Below are 16,938 nucleotides of genomic sequence, written 5' to 3'. Positions count from 1 at the left end.
ACGATCATATGCCATGCTTTATTCTGGAAGATGATGCCTTCGGAGTAAGGACCTTCTTGGTGAAACTATATGGTCATAGGACTCTCCAGAGAGTTGTTAGATTCAGATTTGGTTTGTCAGGATTAATGATCAATGAAGGTAAAAAATAGGGATTGATAAAAATGAAAGGATTTGTATGTTATGTAAAAGAGGTATAGAGAATGAAATCCATTTTGTCTCTATATGTCCTACCCTTAATAACCTGAGAATTCTGTATATACCAAAAAAGTACTTAAGTACACCACCAAAATTGCATTCTTTTCTTTTTTGACTTCTAGAAATCATATGATACCAATATTTACACCTGTCATTATGTTTAAAACATTGAAAAATATTGTATATCCAAATTGATGTAATACCCCATGTAACATCTGTCTGTGTGAGGTACTGTATATATTGTATACTCTGTATGTGGGCCGGAGCCCTAACATACAATAAACGTCTTCTTCTTCTTCAGTCATATTATTTCTTGTCTTGAAAACTCTTGTGCTGTTGGCACTGACTGTCATATACAAGCCGTGGTTAGCGACTGTTTACTTTATTTGCTATGATCTGCTTCTTCTGGCTGTGCCATAACTGGGGGTAATTCTATCAGTTCCATTCTATTTACGGTGATTGAGATGTCAAATGCTGATGAGGATCATCTGTACCTTAGTATGGATCACATAGGTACATGTATCGGTGAATTGTTACAACATGTTTTCACTGTCCTATGTCGTCACGATATGGCTGAGATATTGCCGATGTGACGTTAAATATTAACTCACTCACTCACTGTCCTATGACAGATTGAATACCATCGTCCTGCCGGACCCAGCACTGTGACCACACCCAGCAATGTGACCACTTCCGCCCTTGGATGTGAAGCCACCAGTACACTAGTGCTGGTTGAAAGAGTGAAATACATACAATGGTTACACTTTGTTTGGATTTTAATCTTGTTCAATACATATTAAGACACTGACAGTAATACAAATTAGGTCAAATTATTTCAGATTCACAATATCATTTTTATTTCACACCCCTTGTGTGAAACCCCAAATCATCATGCTGTGGCATGTTATCTAGAACAATACAACCATATCTACAACACCATCACCACATCTACAACACCATCACCACATCTACAACACCAACAGCACATCTACACCACCATCACCAAAACACCCACACAACGAGGTGCAACCAGTGCACTTTGCATTGGTGTCCCCAGGTCGCCATACAACCTGTTCACACTGGCCATCCACCCGTCATGACACCCATAAGTGTGGAAAAGGGTAGAAGAACCCCAAGATCATTTCATCAGGTGGACACCTGGAACCGAGGAGCAGCAGATCCTGATATAGACAAGGGCTGCAATTCTGAACATCAAATTTCGGCATTTGTGTGAAGTGGACAAAAGTAAGTTAAAATGGTACACGTAACTATGCATTTAGATAGTCCAAAATACTACCTGAGGAACATGCAGACGCCATTGTGGTCAGTGGCATCTACTCTAGTCATATAAATGACACCTGTATGTTCTGCCAAATTCAATGGCAATCAGTTCAATGCATTGCGATTTTCAGAAGTCAATAGCATCGTTTTCCATTTCCTGTATCTAATCCTATCATCATTCTACTGACAAAATGTCTGTCCAGTGTTTACCATATCCCATCATTGCAATGACATGTATGTGATATATTTGTCAAATGTTTCCCATCATTGAAATGACCTTTCCCACGTCCGATAATGGTCACAACGTGCATATGTATAAGATATGTTTGTGTTTGATTAGATGACTTGACAAACGATGACGACATCTGCCATGGATGTCTCAGACAGCGACCAGCACTATGATGACTGTTGCCGTGAAGCCTGTCACAACAAACACGTGTAGCCCCAGTAGCAGGTGCTTCAAGGTCACGTACTGAAACAATGAACAAAGGCAATAGCCGTGCAGTTCCACCATACTCATATTTCGAATACCACACCACTTCTATGAAGAATACTATCACATTCACAGACAAATACTCTCAATTCACTTTTAAAAAGCACTATTTTCACGCGTCTTGAGCACCTTCACACCCACACGTCAAATATACCATTCTGACGTTTCAAGCACCATTCCACCCGCATGTCAAGCATCTTTACACGCACACGTCAAATAGTACCATTCACATACCCGTGAAGATCTGGGTTTGAATTGGTCTTCAGTAACCCGTGCTTGTCGTAAGCGGCGATTAACGGGATCGTTTGGTTAGGCTCGCTTTACACGTCAAACTCTACGCACTTGTAGAATACCAAAAGACTCACGGGTCAAATACCCTCACACTCAGTCAACAAACTCTATTAGGATCGCAGGAGAAATACTCATTGGTCATATGCCACGTTTATGGTCATTGTCAGGCTTTGTACCCACGCCAGGTTCACACCGCCAGATATAATGGCGATAACCTTGAGAGCTCAGATGCACAGATTCAGACCGACTTTGACTGTCTGTCTTGCCTGCCAACTCATTAACTGTTTGAGTGTTTCATCTCTTCCACTCAATTTGTATTCAGAAAAATAATTTGTAAGATTGCACATTACAATTTAGTCCAGTTTGAGATTGGTACGGTGGTAGTTTAGATAACAGGTTAGGCATGTATACTTGTTGAAACAAAGTGAAGTAAGTAGGTTTACACTTCCTTACATGAGCCTGTGGTGCGTCCAAGGGCTTGTCAGAAGGGTCTGAGTTGACATTATTCTGCATTGGAATCACGTCAAGCTGTGTGGCATCTGGACACCGAAAACGTTTAATTATTAACAGTGATTTAAATGAAACTGGGAATAAATATTAGGTGGTGCGAGTCTATTACAGTTTGCTGCTTATGTTATTTTCGTGTGACAGGCCTGTATGTATAGTTATATCTAATAAACATTGAATACAGCAACAAGAAACAAAACATTAACATTGTGGGTGACATTATCTTGGAACATTCCTGTGTGTGACGTGCTTCCAGTGTCAGTGCAGGTTCCTCGTGAAATGTGTGGTACCTGCAATGTCGTATAGTTCGAAGCAGTCCCACGATCTGCGGGAAGTTCAAGTCCTGTCTTATACGGTCTTGTAAACAAACAAACTATAAACACTTGGGGTAACATTTTCTCTGAGCGGTCATACGAACTGCGGGAAGTCAAAATTTACGTGATTCATGTGATAATAAACAAAACATAATAGACTTTGAATAATATAGATCTGATCAGTCACGGGAACTGTGGGAAGTTTACGTTTTATCTTACTTTAAACTAAGATAAAACTACCGACTGTAGGACTTATCTTATCTTCATGTAAAATACTTTAATTTCATTGGTCAATGACGCTTTAACAAGTTTCCGTGTGACCCCACACTCCGGCACAGCGATGACTTAACATAACATCACTGCCACAGGCTAATTTGCCGTGCCCGGACTTTTCTCTTGTTCTCATATTCACAATAAGAAGAGACTGGACTCACGAAAGCTTTTCGGCGCTCTCTTCATAATGTTTTACATTGTTACATACATTGTATATATTCTTCCACAACTGCGACAGTAAGGTATGACAGTATATATTTCGATATCAAACTGGCTGCATCGTTTGCTCTCCATCAGCTTCGATGACAGCACGTGGAGCCGTACAACCTATGTAAACAAAGCATCGCTACGCAAATCGAAATAGTGTTACATGTTTTAGGATATTTTCTCAATGAAACTAAACCATTCTATCAAAGATGTTTAATTAGATGTGTAGACTCGTCAAAAATAAGAGTTGAGAAATATGTAAATTATATTGAATGGACGGTGCAATATGTGACGAATCGTCACATTTTTCTGGCCTGTGGCTGAGATACTATGTAGGCTTGCCACATGGAACTCTGGGTAGGAGAGTGGTGTCACCCCTCCCAGGTGGGTGACAACTGGACAAAATATTACCCGCTGCCACGGTAACCGTCAAACTCTCCGCCGATATGCTGTATCGCTAACAATCGTATGACGCCATAATATGGCGCATGCAGTGCACGGAGTTCGGAAACCGTTGGATTAGCTGTTTTTGAGTTCACTATGTACACATTTATTTTACCGACTTTCACTGCCTTATTTAAACTATTTTATCCGTGTCGTGTGATTATTTCAGAAACTTCTTCTTATATATTGTACGCACAAAATGTCAAAAGTAGTACAGGTGTTCAGTCATAAATATTGCATAGATAAATAGAAACAGAATGCCGTTTTCTCCAACATGTTTCGTTCTTTACTCTTCAGGGAAAAAGAGTAAAGAACGAAACATGTTGGAGAAAACGGCATTTTGTTTTTATTAATCTATGCAATATATATATATCGAGGGGTTAGAGCCAGAACCACTTATAACCACACAGGCACATTTCGAGAAACAGCACTCAAATGTTTGGACAGTTATAAAAAAAAAATTAATAAATTCTTTTTTACTGTTTTGTGACTAGGTGACAGAGTATGTTGGTGCATTCATGTTACTATACAACCATAAATATAATCAGCCTAATTAAAAAGGTATGACGAAAATAAACTTTAGCTTGTTCTGGCGTAAATGTAAAACACTCTGGGCTCTGTAAACATGAGAGCGAGAACCAGTTAAATTACAAACACAGTGTATGGCAGTTAAGAATATGTTGAGAATATGTCTGTCCCCGAGTCAAGAATCCGGTTATCTTTAAACAGGGGATTGTGGCATAGTTTGCGGCTACGATTTCCCTGTGTCGCAGTTTCCACTAACTCGGGGAGCATTATCTTTGCCCCAACAATTGTATCAATGCGGAAGCCAACTAAAAGCAATGACACCTGATCTCAAGATCACCCATATCATCACAGCCGCCAACCACTGTTTCCTCTAAGCCCTGTAACCATATCCCGCGGTAAAGCTGCTTTCGGCAGTATCCCACACTCTCAGCTGGTGGCTGGAACCATTAACCAGCACTAACTGCCTTTCTGTTATTGAATGCATTTTACTTATAGCTCGCCTTAAATTGTGCTTGTGAGATTGTATCTTCACATGTTGTTATCACTGAAGACATCAGTAATTGCTTAAACCACCTTCAAGACTTTCTTTTAGATATATTCATGACAACAGCGTCTCAATACTTTCAACATAGTTCCACAATGCATCATTACCGTGTACTTCTTTATTGAAGAATAAAACCAATTACTATAAGACATTGTAAGTGTTTCAGTATTTTTAACTATTTCAATATTATACTACATGTAAACAGAAATTCATAAACAGTATAGTTTCAAATTAAATAGAATAGAAGAAAAATCACGCACAGTCACAAACATACACATAATACGCAACCACAGACAAGCCCATTGCATATTAAGTCAAATTAGGGATAATGTAACGATCTGAGTAATAATTTAAGCCGCTTGGTATATAGAGTATCTCACCCGAGTGTATTTTGATATCAAATATATCACCACGAGTTGATAAAGTAACAAATGTCCGAGGCTTGACGATATGTTTACTTTGATCAACGAGTGTTGATATATTTGATATCAGAAGACACGAGGGTGAGATTATATTTATCATCAAAAATCACTCTTCATTAGCTTTCAATGAAAAATGTTCATCTCTGAACACAGTACTGCCATTGAACTCGCAGTGCAGCGATGTCATAGCAATGTGACGTCATCAAGTTCATGACGTCATAGCATTGTCAGGGCATTGTGCAAAATTTACTCTCAAAACGATATGTCCTAGGAGATTTCGTCTGATCTCACACAAGCAATATCTCCTGTGGACACAGTTTTGGATGATAAAATGCATTTATCAGTCATTGTTTTTATAACATTTTCGCCTCATTTTACAGTGAATAATAATGAGTAGTATTTCGTTTCGTTAATGATTTGATGACTTCTCAAAATTTAAATGTCATTTCTTGAATTGAGAATTAATATTGATATCCACCTCTTAACACTATTTCATACACTTTAAACTTGTTAAATGTCTTATAGGAAAAGGTTTGCATAACTATGTCGTTTGGTGGAAAAGGTGATTTGTGTGAAATATTGTGTGCAAGTTATATGCGGGAGTTAAATTTGCAAAAAGAGGAAATATATAGCAGAACACTTTACAGTAAATGAGGAGTCAGGAAATAATACAACATAACCTGTTCTTGGAAACATGACATTCCATTTAAATGAAAGTGACTAAGAAATATATAAAACCAAACTATGACAGTATGATAATTACACTAACCTCACCCATGTCCACAATCATATTATAACTAACACCATGTAATAGCACAAAGCAACGACTGTTGTTTCAGTGTCGTAGCTTTAGTCTGTATCAGTGTCCGTATCCTGCTCTAAGGCGTCAGGAACGGGGAGGCATTCTAGTTTGTCAGCATCTGTCAGGAGTTCTTTGTAATAGTTGTGATACTCTCTCGGTATAATACCCGACCGACAGAGTGACATGAGATCTTTTTTCTTGGCTGAAGAAATTGCTTGTTTTCCCGAGTACTTTCGGGTCAGAGGTCCACAGATACTCTGAGGTCTTCCCCGGCGGCTGCCTGTAGACACTTTCAGTTCTCTGAATGGCTCATTGCTGTGCTCAGTCTTGAAGAAGATGTTTTCTGGGTTGCCTGTAATGTAGCGCATCCAGCACATTGACAACCAGTTCACACGACCACCATCTGTATCAATTTTGGTGTTTTTCAGTCTACCATGGGCATATTTCTTAAAGTCCATCACATCGGTGAACTGTATTGGGACGACAATATAAGGGTCCTTTCTTCTGGCCATTCTTATAACAGTGTCCCACTGGCTTGGCACATAGATGCTAGTATTCTTTTTGGCAAATTCAATGGTGGAATGAATTGCATCGCACTCCATCTGTGTGTGGCCTGGCTCCTGAAATTTGTGGTCAATTGTACTTATGTGTTCAATAGTGGTCACAACATGTAATAGGGAGGCTGCGACATACTGGTTTCTGTTCTGTCCTGAACAGGTATCTGAATACAGAACTACATGCTTGACGGTTGGTGGCAAAGCCTTCAGCTGAATTTGCAGACAAGATGCAACTTCACATGATCCCCTCTTGGCATCCACTTCCGACCATACAAAGCATGTGCCTCCTTTTGTGACTAAATCGTACACTGTAAAATTGTAATAGTTCAATTTCCTCATGTAGAAAAGTTCACTGACAAGTGAGCATGGGGAATACGATACAGCCTCCAGATCAAATGTTGCCACAAAAATGGATTTGTCCTTCAGAGCAAGGGCTTTGTCCTTTATCTTTTCTTCACGGGCTCTCATTTTTCTCTCTTGGTGTTGGGTGTACTTCTGTTCAAGTTCTTGCTGAACTGACCCACTCTCCTTTTCTCTGTAGTACTTCTGGCACAGAGAGCACTGGTCCTTTTTTGGTATATGAAAGGAATAGTTATACTCCTCGGTGAACACCTTCCTGTAAAGTGATGATGACACTGCTTTGGTAGCCTCACTGGTGCACTAGTCTTTGTACAGTTCATACATTTTTTTATATTTAATGTCGATCCCAAAAACTTCCTGTTCGTATCTCGCCGGGTGTAGTGAGCATCAACTGTTGGGAATGATTCTATGTGCTCTCGAACCATTTTTAGTGCACCGGTGGCAGTCTTGTTATGTGGTTTGTGGTGTCCCCTTTTTTCAGTCCCAGCAAATATCCCCTGGTTCTTATTTAGTAGAGCGTGATTGATATAGGATTCACCAACATCCAAAGTTTTTCTGAAAAATGTTTTACAAACATTGTGTCGTTCTCCATCAAGTTGAAAGGAGTACGTTCGGTGAACTTGGCATTTTTTCTGTACCACATTTTCTTCTTCATCCAGGTATGTGCGAGTTTTTTTTCTGTTGTATTTGAACAAATGAAGTCTTTCTGTCTTGTGTATGAGGATAACTTCCAAAAGGTTTCAAACATATTTTTGCGGGTTTCTTCAGAGATGTTTGCAGAACATTTGTACCGACATTTGGAACAGTCGGCTGCTCGTACAGATCTAGCCCTCATAGTTTTCCCTTCCTGATTTACATATTCTTGTCCAGACCGTCTTAAGTGTTTTCTTTTATTTTTAATCCAGGTTTCAGGAGTTGCTTGACGTTTCCTGAATAATGTCTTCTTTGGAGGTGTGTTGAAAGCTGCTGACTTTCTTGGTGTTGGTGGTTTGGGGATGTTAGAAGTGGGTGCTGGAATATCAGTATCGTTTGTGGGAGTACATTGTGATGTAACATCGTTCTCATAATTGAATGTAACAGGAATTGTACTGGAGTTGTCAGAATTGGCGAATGAAGTGCCCTGGGATGTTGCTGACGTCAGTGCAGTACTGTCGTGGCAAATGTGTGTTGACGACGTAGATGGCATTGCTGGAGTCATACAGGCATCATAGTGGTCGGGAAGTCCTGTAATCGATGTATATGCCAAGACAATTCGGTTTTTCTTCTCAATTCCTTGGGCTGTTGGCGTAATGTCTATGAGAGGGATTGATGCTTTGCTGCAAAATATTCGAACACATTGGCCAGACCAGTTTGCCAGTGACAGAGGGAGGAAATCTGCAACTCTGTTGGAGAAGTAGCCAGCCTCACGCCAGCTTCTACTTCTAGCAAATAATCCTGCCATTTTTCTAGATTACTGTCCTCCTTGATAGGAAAAAAGTCAATGTATTCATTCATCCTTTCTTCTAAATGATCACAAAGTTGTTTTCTCAATTGAGTGGCCTTCATACTTCCTGATAGATGGAGCGCTGACGCAGTAAAGAAGCAGTCTCCATCGCGAGGCACCTGTTGTATAATGTATCCGTTAGACTGAGCAAGTTGTAACAATCTTCTTTCATGAATCTGACGCATTTGAGCTGAATAGATTTGTACCTGTCGACTTTTGTTTGATGCAGCTGATAAAGATGCGGTCTTGGAAGTATCCAGGCTCGCTTTGTCATGTGGTTTCTTTGTCTTAAAGTTTAACAAGTTTTGCTTTTTGATCACAGGTTCATTTGAAGATTCTGAACCGGAGTAAAACTCTGAGTCTGATGAATCGAGTGCGGTTTTATCTGGATCATATTCTTCACCTGACGATGATGCTGGATCGTTGTCAGGGACCAGTCCTTTCCTACTCCTTAGTGTTGACAATAGTTCATTATCAGAACTGTCAAAGTCACTGTCACTATCCCTCAGAGATGATGTTCCTCCGCGTCCATAACACTGTACTAATGAGTCTGTAGGCGCATCACTCTGTGCTGGTATGTCTATAGGTGCATCAGTCTGTACTGGTATGTCAATAGGCGCATCACTCTGTTCTGGTATGTCTATTGGCGCATCACCCTGTACCTGTATGTCTATAGGTGCATCACTCTGTTCTGGTATATCTAGTGGTGCATCACTCTGTTCTGGTATATCTAGTGGTGCATCACTCTGTTCTGGTATATCTAGTGGTGCATCACTCTGTTCTGGTATATCTAGTGGTGCATCACTCTGTTCTGGTATATCTAGTGGTGCATCACTCTGTTCTGGTATATCTAGTGGTGCATCACTCTGTTCTGGTATATCTAGTGGTGCATCACTCTGTTCTGGTATATCTAGTGGTGCATCACTCTGTTCTGGTATATCTAGTGGTGCATCACTCTGTTCTGGTATATCTAGAGGTGCATCACTCTGTTCTGGTATATCTAGTGGTGCATCACTCTGTTCTGGTATATCTAGTGGTGCATCACTCTGTTCTGGTATATCTAGTGGTGCATCACTCTGTTCTGGTATATCTAGTGGTGCATCACTCTGTTCTGGTATATCTAGAGGTGCATCACTCTGTTCTGGTATATCTAGTGGTGCATCACTCTGTTCTGGTATATCTAGAGGTGCATCACCCTGTACCTGTATGTCTGTTGGCGCATCAGACTGTACCTGTATGTCTATAGGCGCATCACTCTGTTCTGGTACATCTAGAGGTGCATCACTCTGTTCTGGTATATCTAGAGGTGCATCACTCTGTACCTGTATGTCTATAGGCGCATCAGACTGCACTTGTATGTCTATAGGTGCATCACTCTGTTCTGGTATATCTAGAGGTGCATCACTCTGTTCTGGTATATCTAGTGGTGCATCACTCTGTTCTGGTATATCTAGAGGTGCATCACCCTGTACCTGTATGTCTGTTGGCGCATCAGACTGTACCTGTATGTCTATAGGCGCATCACTCTGTTCTGGTACATCTAGAGGTGCATCACTCTGTTCTGGTATATCTAGAGGTGCATCACCCTGTACCTGTATGTCTATAGGCGCATCAGACTGTACCTGTATGTCTATAGGCGCATCACTCTGTTCTGGTATGTCAAAAGGCACATCAGACTGTACTTGTATGTCTATAGGCGCATCACTCTGTTCTGGTATGTCTATAGGCGCATCACACTGCACTTGTATGTCTATAGGCGCATCGCTCTGTTCTAGTATGTCAAAAGGCACATCAGACTGTACTTGTATGTCTATAGGTGCATCACTCTGTTCTGGTATATCTAGAGGTGCATCACCCTGTACCTGTATGTCTTTTGGTGCATCACTCTGTTCTGGTATGTCAAAAGGCGAATCAGACTGCACTTGTATGTCTATAGACGCATCACTCTGTTCTGGTATGTTTATAGGCGCATCACACTGCACTTGAATGTCTATAGGCGCATCACTCTGTTCTGGTATGTCTATAGGCGCATCACACTGCACTTGTATGTCTATATGTGCATCCCTCTGTACTATTGTGTCTGTTGTAGCATCACTCTGTACAAGTATGTCTGCAGGCGCATCACTCTGTACTGGTATTGCACACTGTTGTAGTAAATATCTGGGCGTAGTATCCATCTTTCTTTGTAAATCAAGAGGCACATCACGCTGTATTGATACAAATTGGGTTTGATTATCCTCAGTGGTATGATCTGGTGCTGGTATATCCACTGACTCATCCTCTTCATCATTTGCGTCATACAGTATTGGCATATCCAAAAGTTTATCAGGTTGTGCTGGGGTATCCATCCACACCCCACATGGGTTTGGTTCATGTTGAATATAATCAGAATTGACTGACATATTAGTGGCAAGTGACCAACTTGTGGCTGTGGCAAAGTCAGATTGTAATAATTCATCTTCATCTGCGTCGGACCATAATTCAGACATCTTGCACAGACCTAAAACCAGAGTACTAAACTAGGGGACTGGCTAATATCACACACTGAATTTGATAACAATAACACTCAATAATCAAAGCAATTAAGTTTCTATTTTACTTAGTGCTGCCAAACAACTTTATACAGACAGCAAATCTCCTAAGTGAAATACAAGTATATCACCACACTCATGTGTGTTATATTTAACAAGTACTTATTTACTATTTACAGATAAGACTTACCTGTAATGTCTTAGTGGGATTTCCGTACTGTAAATGTTCCTAATATAAACACACACTTTAGAAAATAGCTCCTCTCCCAAGGTTCAAAATAAACTAACCTTGGCTAGCGTGAAACAAACCCTGTAAACAGCTGGGAGAGGCACGCTTATATATGGCCACAACAGAATAACAGTAATTAAGACCATCTGACCCCGGAGAGAGGTCCTTATCAGCTGTAAGTCTAAAGAGCCAGAAAATTCCTTCAGCATATCAGTTGTTTTAACCGGTAAAGGAAATTCTTGATGGACACCACACAGTCTGCCAGAGGCGACTGCTGCCAGTTAAGGGTTTATGGCATGGGAATATCAAGCGTGGCTACAGCAGTTGAGCAGGACTGAACGGTGTATATTAACATAGAATAACCTGGTCTATACCAAAAGGAGAGATAATTGATAAGTTGTTTGAACTCTAATGCATAACCACCTAATTAAGCCCCTAATTGCTATGGGCTTTTTTGCATGAGTAACATATCAGTATGGCAGTGCATTAATACTCTTAACTAAATTTGACAGAATTATTTACTTAAGGTGTTCTGGCACTAATCCTCGATATATATATATATATATATATATATATATATATATATATATATATATATACGCACAAAATGTCCAAAGTAGTACTGGTGTTCAGTCATAAATATTGCATAGATAAATAAGAACAGAATGCCTTTTTCTCCAACATGTTTCGTTCTTTACTCTTCAGGGAGATTGTAGCGGTTACAGTATGACGTCATTACATATATATTGTGACGTCATAATAGGGACAACATTCTAGAGCGACAAGGTCACAGCTTGCAATGGTTTAACATTGGTTTGTACTTGTCTATGAAGTAGTGTTCTTTTAAAATTCGTTTTACTTTGTCCGAATTTTGAACTTGATAAAAAGGAAATATGAAGGGTTGCAAAGCAAAACCGCCTATGTCATACTTAGGTCATTTTTGAATAATAGCACAAAATGATTGCTTAAGTTGGCAGCTACCCTTTGATCCAACTGTGGTCTTCATATGAATATTAGTTTTTGAAATATAGCTCTTCAAAGTTTCTTGAAGTATGCTAAAATGGCCTTAGTCAGACTTAGGTTGTTTTGGCAGGAACTTATTTGACTTTGGTCTTTTTTCTTGGTAATGATTACACAACTCTTCAGAAGGAGGTATGAAAGTGACTTTGTCCACATGTTTTTGGATGCAGTTCTGCCTTGAAGAATGTCCGACTTCTCCATATTCTGGAGAATTTGAGGTGAGTTATTGTATGTAGACGACAAAGAGCAATCCCGTTTCAACAAAACCCAACCACTTTTGTGACAGATCTTTGTGACTTAGGTTTTTCTGCATGTAATTTCTTTTTCATCATTATTTTCAATTTTATATGGCTACACCTTGATATTAGAGAATCCTAAATGGGAAATATTTCAATGGGTAATACTTCAACTTTAGCTGTTAAATATGATATTGTATTTACTGAAGTTAAACAGTGAAAATGGATTTTAGTGACAAGTAACCTTTATTTATCAATGTTAAGATTTTACACTGTAGGTTGGATAGAAAACAATAAAAGAACCATCAAAGCTTTATTTCTCTAAAAAAACCTCTTATATTGGAAAACTACATGACAACATTTCTTTTATTATTTCAGTTCCCAAATGAATAGACTGCCTTCAGAAGTTTTGGTTAAGATTTTCCAGTACCTCTCGCCTTTTGAGATTGTTAGGGACGTTGCCTCTGTCTGCAAATATTGGAAACTGATAGCTCATAGCAAATCCCTATGGTCGAGACAAACCTGGTTGGATCTGCAGTTGTGTGATTGTCGCAAAAAAGTTGAACCATCACATTGACCTAACTGAATACCTACCCCTTTGTCTGAAAGTTGAAATACTTCTTTTAAGCACTGTACATCTAACATCATTGCACAGTGTCAGTTTACTGAACAATTTGAGGAAGTTAACTATCTCTGGATGGATCGGATATGATATCAATGATGTATCTAACAGTCTTCAGTTATGTTCAGGAGTAACCCACTTGGTAACCCATGGATTGCAAGATCTCAAAGAAGAGGATCAACTCAAGATTGTGAAGTCCATGCTAAAGCTACGGTGTTTGGAAATATGCAATTCTTTACCAGTTTCTCCATCAACAGCACGTCAAATGTTGGTTCACAGTCCATATTTGGCTTTTCTTGTTGTCAACCCAAATGGTGACATCAATCAATGGTCACAATTGGTTAACGATTATGTTGGAGAAGTTTGCTTTGGACATTGTATCATACAGTCCTTATCAGAGCCCCCTTTGACACACCGCAGGTGGGTTTACTCCATATCTTACCCAACACGATCCACTCTGGAAACTGAGGAAGGCACACAATAGATGTAAAAATGGAAAAACTTTCTACTAATGATGTTGTTCGCATGATTTTTTATGATGACAGTGAAAGTGATCCGGATAGTTTCTCAGATGTTTCTGACGGCAAAGATCCTGAATATGTGCCGGATACTCAGGACTCATCAGAAGAAGATGAACACCCTAATTGTGAAGAATGTGAAGATAAGGCTCTGTTGGTGGTCGACAGTGATGTTCTTGCAGCCCAAGTTGATGTATCTTCACTTGATGGTATTGCTGTTACAACAGTGGTTGAAGATTCACAACCATTAGATGGTACTGCTGTTACAACAGTGGTTGAAGATTCACAACCATTAGATGGTATTGCTGTTACAACAATGGTTGAAGATTCACAACCATTAGATGGTATTGCTGTTACAACAGTGGTTGAAGATTCACAACCATTAGATGGTATTGCTGTTACAACAGTGGTTGAAGATTCACAACCATTAGATGGTATTGCTGTTACAACAATGGTTGAAGATTCACAACCATTAGATGGTATTGCTGTTACAACAATGGTTGAAGATTCACAACCATTAGATGGTATTGCTGTTACAACAGTGGTTGAAGATTCACAACCATTAGATGGTACTGCTGTTACAACAGTGGTTGAAGATTCACAACCATTAGATGGTACTGCTGTTACAACAGTGGTTGAAGATTCACAACCATTAGATGGTATTGCTGTTACAGCAATGGTTGAAGATTCACAACCATTAGATGGTATTGCTGTTACAACAGTGGTTGAAGATTCACAACCATTAGATGGTATTGCTGTTACAACAGTGGTTGAAGATTCACAACCATTAGATGGTATTGCTGTTACAACAGTGGTTGAAGATTCACAACCATTAGATGGTATTGCTGTTACAACAGTGGTTGAAGATTCACAACCATTAGATGGTACTGCTGTTACAACAGTGGTTGAAGATTCACAACCATTAGATGGTATTGCTGTTACAACAGTGGTTGAAGATTCACAACCATTAGATGGTATTGCTGTTACAACAGTGGTTGAAGATTCACAACCATTACATGGTACTGCTGTTACAACAGTGGTTGAAGATTCACAACTATTGATGGTATTGCTGTTACAACAGTGGTTGAAGATTCACAACCATTAGATGGTACTGCTGTTACAACAGTGGTTGAAGATTCACAACCATTAGATGGTATTGCTGTTACAACAGTGGTTGAAGATTCACAACCATTAGATGGTATTGCTGTTACAACAGTGGTTGAAGATTCACAACCATTAGATGGTATTGCTGTTTCAACAGTGGTTGAAGATTCACAACCATTAGATGGTATTGCTGTTACAACAGTGGTTGAAGATTCACAACCATTAGATGGTATTGCTGTTACAACAGTGGTTGAAGATTCACAACCATTAGATGGTTCTGCTGTTACAACAGTGGTTGAAGATTCACAACCATTAGATGGTATTGCTGGTACAACAGTGGTTGAAGATTCACAACCATTAGATGGTATTGCTGTTACAACAGTGGTTGAAGATTCTCAACTATTGATGGTATTGCTGTTACAACAGTGGTTGAAGATTCACAACCATTAGATGGTACTGCTGTTACAACAGTGGTTGAAGATTCACAACCATTAGATGGTATTGCTGTTACAACAGTGGTTGAAGATTCACAACCATTAGATGGTATTGCTGTTACAACAGTGGTTGAAGATTCACAACCATTAGATGGTACTGCTGTTACAACAGTGGTTGAAGATTCACAACCATTAGATGGTATTGCTGTTACAACAGTGGTTGAAGATTCACAACCATTAGATGGTATTGCTGTTACAACAGTGGTTGAAGATTCACAACCATTAGATGGTACTGCTGTTACAACAGTGGTTGAAGATTCACAACCATTAGATGGTATTGCTGTTACAACAATGGTTGAAGATTCACAACCATTAGATGGTACTGCTGTTACAACAGTGGTTGAAGATTCACAACCATTAGATGGTATTGCTGTTACAACAATGGTTGAAGATTCACAACCATTAGATGGTATTGCTGTTACAACAGTGGTTGAAGATTCACAACCATTAGATGGTATTGCTGTTACAACAGTGGTTGAAGATTCACAACCATTAGATGGTATTGCTGTTACAACAATGGTTGAAGATTCACAACTATTGATGGTATTGCTGTTACAACAGTGGTTGAAGATTCACAACCATTAGATGGTACTGCTGTTACAACAGTGGTTGAAGATTCACAACCATTAGATGGTATTGCTGTTACAACAGTGGTTGAAGATTCACAACCATTAGATGGTACTGCTGTTACAACAGTGGTTGAAGATTCACAACCATTAGATGGTATTGCTGTTACAACAGTGGTTGAAGATTCACAACCATTAGATGGTACTGCTGTTACAACAGTGGTTGAAGATTCACAACCATTAGATGGTATTGCTGTTACAACAATGGTTGAAGATTCACAACCATTAGATGGTATTGCTGTTACAACAGTGGTTGAAGATTCACAACCATTAGATGGTATTGCTGTTACAACAGTGGTTGAAGATTCACAACCATTAGATGGTATTGCTGTTACAACAGTGGTTGAAGATTCACAACCATTAGATTGTATTGCTGTTACAACAGTGGTTGAAGATTCACAACCATTAGATGGTACTGCTGTTACAACAGTGGTTGAAGATTCACAACCATTAGATGGTATTGCTGTTACAACAGTGGTTGAAGATTCACAACCATTAGATGGTATTGCTGTTACAACAATGGTTGAAGATTCACAACCATTAGATGGTATTGCTGTTACAACAGTGGTTGAAGATTCACAACCATTAGATGGTATTGCTGTTACAACAGTGGTTGAAGATTCACAACCATTAGATGGTATTGCTGTTACAACAGTGGTTGAAGATTCACAACCATTAGATTGTATTGCTGTTACAACAGTGGTTGAAGATTCACAACCATTAGATGGTACTGCTGTTACAACAATGGTTGAAGATTCACAACCATTAGATGGTACTGCTGTTACAACAGTGGTTGAAGATTCACAACCATTAGATGGTATTGCTGTTACAACAGTGGTTGAAGATTCACAACCATT

At 39.4% G+C, this 16,938-nt stretch overlaps 1 protein-coding gene across 1 annotated transcript in view; it reads right to left on the bottom strand.

The window, feature by feature from the left end:
* Positions 1-953: 953 nt before the first annotated feature.
* Positions 954-16,938, bottom strand: part of LOC124275543 (putative ferric-chelate reductase 1) — a 54,610-nt gene continuing 38,625 nt past the window's right edge. Inside the window, exons 15-16 of the mRNA XM_046711125.1 lie at positions 2,714-2,799; positions 954-1,948 (exon numbers count right to left, since the gene is read on the bottom strand). The gene's annotated coding sequence lies outside the window, so the exon portion shown is untranslated. The remainder of the gene's footprint in view (positions 1,949-2,713; positions 2,800-16,938) is intronic.

The sequence above is a fragment of the Haliotis rubra genome, unplaced genomic scaffold (genome assembly GCF_003918875.1).
Source record: "Haliotis rubra isolate DU_JTF1 unplaced genomic scaffold, ASM391887v1 Scf1049, whole genome shotgun sequence".
NCBI classification, from domain to species: domain Eukaryota; kingdom Metazoa; phylum Mollusca; class Gastropoda; order Lepetellida; family Haliotidae; genus Haliotis; species Haliotis rubra.
The sequence above is the reverse complement of the archived record's forward strand: the minus strand, read 5'-3'. Positions and strand labels throughout refer to the sequence as shown.